Genomic DNA, 5,273 nt, shown 5'->3' on the forward strand with positions numbered 1-5,273 from the left:
CCAGGTGCCCCAGAGGGAGTGAACTTAACAGGTAATGATCATGTGATCTCTCTCCTGCCATCCATCTCCATCCTCTGACAAACAGAGGCTAGGGACATTCCTTACCCATCCTTAACCATGAAAAATAGGCTGAGTTGTTTTCAATAAATAAATTTTATAATCAAGTCCAAGAGAACCAGACAAAGAAGCTGGATTAGTCCAAACAGAAAGGACCTGCTGAGGTGATACAAGGACTGTTGAAATCATGTTTGGTGGAGTCAGAAGTTAATGGACTGAAACTAGTGTGACAGATATTAGGCCTAATTAGTGGACAAAATAAGGAGGAGGGGATGAACCATTTTCCCCCTTTTTGGGTTCCTTATATAAAAAAAATTGGGGGGGGAAGCATTTTCATCTCTCTCATCTTGCATCCCAGTTCATCTGGTCTTGTCACATCTCATCTTTCCTGACCCCAAGACAGAAGGAGCACTCTTTCTCCACGAGGAAGGCCTGCTGGCTTTGCTTTTGTTTAAGTAACTTTATTTACACCTGTGAGCGCTGCAAATCATCATACCATGACATCCAGTCTTCATCCCATTGGGGGGTTACCTCATTGCCAGCATTGCAGAGACATGCAAGATCCTGTTGTGTTACTTTCTGGCCTGCTATTTCTTTCCTCCTGTCCCTCTCTCGCTGCTTTTCATCGAATCCAAACTGCATCAACCCAAGCCTGCCCTGTCTAGAGAGACTCCCACCAGGTGATATCCCTGACCAGAATGTGCATGAGAGTCCAAGTGACAGGTGCCGTGGTTGATCTGCCAGCCAAAGCATCCATTCCTGACTGTCCAGCCATCCAGTGTTCCAAAAACATCAACAAAAGCCGTATTTCCCCCACCTTTTCTCTCTCTCCTCCACCTTCTGTCTGTTAGAAACAAGAGAAGTGAATACCCTTTAATACATCAGAACTGAAAGTTAAATTAACCCCTTCCTTTTCATCAAAGGAAGGTTATTTTGAAAATAAGAGGCTGATATTTTGCCTCTGAAAGGAGAGAGACTTTCAAGATTTTAATTGTTTTGCATAATCACTCAGTTTCAGTTGCAAAATAAATGCTCGTTTTAATTTCTTGTTCTTTTTGTGTTTTTGATCAATAACTTTCAACTTTAGAATGAATGCTTTTGGGTGTGTGCCAAGAAATTGAGTAAACCAAGGTCTCCCTGTGGAGGGGAAAAGCCTGGACCACTTTGTTACCACTGTTTTGATGCTGGATAGTGAAAGAGTTTATAACCTTAACTCTTTTGGCCCTTGAAATTAATACAACAGCTCCTACCTCTGTACCCTCTGAGGTTGTACAGGGGCTTTTCCCTGCACTCTGGTACCATCTTCCTGCAGCTCCAAGGTCAGAGTAGCTGCCCCATTGGCCTCTCTGGTGCCACGCACACCACCTCCTCCATGGGGCAAGCCATGTTCCTGGCTCCGGCACCAACTCAGGCTATGACTATAGGCTATCATAGCCCTCCACCACCCTCCAGTTTCTTTTCCCTGGAGAAACTTCTCATTTTGGATGAACTGGGAATCTCCCCTACTCAGAAGCTCTACCAGAGCCCCTTGCCCAGCACCACTCTGACTGGTGCAACCTGAATCTCAGTTGTACTTAAAACCCTCAGTTCCAGCACCGATACCTAAGGTGCTCCCCACCCTCCCTTAGCCTAGGAGATGGTACTTCTGACTCTCAGGTTTCAGTACAGGGCTCTACGTCACTTCTGCACCATCACACCCCTCTGGGTATATCTATGCAGCAATTAAACACCCCTGGCTGGCCCAGGCTAGCTAACTTGGGCTAGCAGGGCTCAAGCTGCAGGGCTAAAAATTGCTGTGTAGGTGTTTGGCCTTGGGCTGGAGCCCAAGTTCTGGGGTCCCCATCAGGGGGAAGGGTGCCAGAGCCTGGGCTCCAGCCAGAGTCCAAATATCTACATTTCAGTGTTTAGCCTTGCAGCCTGAGCCCTGCTAGCCCAAGTCAGCTGACCCAGCCCAGCTGTGGCCATGCTGTGGGTCTTTTATTCCAGTGTACAGGTACACTGAGAGTCTGTTTACAGAAGAGGATGTTCTGGAGCCTACCTGGTGCCCTAGACCTCAAGGATATGAATATCCCTGGGGACCTTTCCTCTGTCCCTCTCCTCAGAGGGCTTACTAGAACCCCTGAGGACACTGAACAATATTATGGGGTACCAGCTAGAAAGAAACTCCAGTGCTCGCTCCATACCTCCTCATTCACAGGCATCAACAGACCATCCTCCAGGTCTGCATGCCGCCTTGGTACGGGGAGAGGCACTAGAAGAGCAAGAGCTACAGATTCAAGGAAGTTTGCCCCCATCAGCCAAATCCTCCTCTTCCTCCTCCCTGGGTGAAGCAGTAATCCCACCACTGACCTCTTACACTGATGACTTTAGGGCCTTCCAGGACCTAATGAAATGTCTGGCAGAATCTCTCCAGATCTTGCTAGGAGAATGTCCAGGAGTCCCAAAATTCCATGGTAGACATTTTAAATATCACCCCCTAGGGACAAATCACCCTACCAGTTAATGAGGCACTGTTATTGCCTGCATGGCAAACCTGCTGCTATTCTGCCCACCTGCAAGCAGGTAGATGATAAAATATGATATTCCACCATGGGGAATGGACTACTTCTCCCAGCTCACCCCTGGTTCCCTGGTAGTGGACACCATTAATGAAAGAAACCATCCAGTTTGCTCCAGATGCTCTTCTTCAGACAAGAGTTCAAACAATTAGACCACCTGAACAGGAAAAACTATTCATCAGCTCTTCAATTTTGAATAGGAAACTACCAGGCCTTGATGGCTAAATACAATTTTAACAATTATTTAAAGTTCACAAACTTTATTGAACACCTGCCACAAAACCAAAAGCACCAATTTAAATCCCTTCTGTCTGAGAGTCAGTGGATTGGGAAAGCAGCAAAGAGTCCTGTGGCACCTTATAGACTAACAGACGTATTGGAGCATGAGCTTTCGTGAGCATGCATCCGACGAAGTGGGTATTCACCCACGAAAGCTCATGCTCCAATACGTCTGTTAGTCTATAAGGTGTCACAGGACTCTTTGCTGCTTTTACAGATCCAGACTAACACGGCTACCCCTCTGATACTGGATTGGGAAAGGCTCCCTGCAAGCTGTTCTCAATGTCACCAACATGGCTCCTAGATCCCTGGCTACTGCTGTGCTTCTTCGAGTGACGGTCCCTACGTGTATTCCACACGTCGGATATGCATGCGCACCATGTGCCTGAGTCTGGAATTTTCTTGCAAGCTCAGTCTGTTGGTCTGCACCTGCTCCATAGCTCTTCTCGTGCTCTGAACTGGTGGTATAAAGGAGGGTGCAGGTTGATACCTCTCCAGTTCCTTCTTACTGCCGCATGGGCTGAGATGAACTCTTCGGTGTTCTCGGCTCCTGTCTATTGTGTCAGGCCTGTAAGCAGTTAGTATCTTTCTAGTGTAGTGTAGTTAGGTAGTTGTTTCTCCTTTTTTCCTCACCCCAGGCAATTGTCCCACCTTTAGAAGGCTGGATTATGCCCACGGTTCTGGGGTTCAAGAACTGTGTTTTCTGGCCTTGTTCCTTTTCTTTGAGTGACGAACATCAATGCTGCCTATGCTGCCTGGGTGAGGTGCACATCTCAGCCGAGTGCAACATCTGCCACTCCTTTCCCCGCAGAACTTGTGAGAGTCAGGAACTGAGACTCAAGAAACACCTGATGGAGAAAGCAATGAGACCCCCGTCAGATCCAGGCCTAGGACCGCCCCTTGGCCATCAGTCTCATCAAGCAGGCAGTACCTCCCAGAACAGGAGATCAGGAATGGAGGCTAAGACTTTTAAGCCTAAAGAGAAGGCTTTCCATGAAAGTCGGGGGCACTCTCATAAGGACAAACCAACTTTGTCAAAGACTGCCCTGAAAAGAGAGGATCCCTCCCCAACCCTGTCAAAGTCGGGAAAGCCTGCATGCATGGGTGCTAAAGATGTAAGTCTGAATTAATCTTGGCAAGAGAAAGTGGCACTCAAGGGTATGGATCTGCTGATTCCGCTACTGGTTCTGTTAGCTAAGGCTAAGGACAAGCATCCTCCAGTGTTCCCTGGACAACAGGGCCCCAAATGGATCCAACTTCCGCTGTGACCAGAGAAGCTCCAGATCTGACAGCTCCCATGATGGACTCTCCCTGCACTTCAGGGTTGTCTGAGACCTATATCTTCCCAGAGGACATTTTTGCCTTCCTCTGTCCACATTCACCCCTCCTATTGGGATCATGTCTATTTCAGGACATTGTTACTCTAGAGGAAGAGCCTATTTTGAGGATGCAGAATCCAGTTTTCTATTGCAGCTACCGCTGTGGGGACAAAAGAAATATGATGAGGTTCAACAAGGACAAGTGCAGAGTCCTGCACTTAGGACGGAAGAATCCCATGCACTGCTACAGACTAGGGACCGAATGGCTGGGCAGCAGTTCTGCAGAAAAGGACCTAGGGGTTACGGTGGACGAAAAGCTGAATATGAGTCAACAGAGTGCCCTTGTTGCCAAGAAGGCTAATGGCATTTTGGGTTGTATAAGTAGGGGCATTTCCAGCAGATCAAGGGATGTGATCATTCCCCTCTACTCAGCACTGGTGAGGCCTCATTTGGAGTACTGTGTCCAGTTTTGGGCCCCACACTACAAGAAGGATGTGGATAAATTGGAGAGAGTCCAGCGGAGGGCAACAAAAATGATTAGGGGGCTGGAGCACATGACTTATGAGGAGAGGCTGAGGGAACTGGGATTGTTTAGTCTGCAGAAGAGAAGAATGAGGGGGGATTTGATAGCTGCTTTCAACTACCTGAAAGGGGGTTCCAAAGAGGATGGATCTAGACTGTTCTCAGTGGTAGAAGATGACAGAACAAGGAGTAATGGTCTCAAGTTGCAGAGGAAGAGGTTTAGGTTGGATATTAGGAAAAACTTTTTCACTAGTAGGGTGGTGAAGAACTGGAATGGGTTACCTATGGAGGTGGTGGAATCTCCTTCCTTAGAGGTTTTTAAGGTCAGGCTTGACAAAGCGCTGGCTGGGATGACTTAGTTGGGTTTGGTCCTGCTTTGAGCAGGGGGTTGGACTAGATGACCTCCTGAGGTCCCTTCCAACCCTGAGATTCTATGATTCTATGACAGCAGCATTAGAGTCAGCTATCATTTCTGCATCCTCACATCCACCTCCTGTTTGACCACTGCTTGTTAATCTCTCACATGAAATACACATAA

This window comes from Mauremys mutica, chromosome 2 (assembly GCF_020497125.1).
Source record: "Mauremys mutica isolate MM-2020 ecotype Southern chromosome 2, ASM2049712v1, whole genome shotgun sequence".
NCBI lineage: Eukaryota > Metazoa > Chordata > Testudines > Geoemydidae > Mauremys > Mauremys mutica.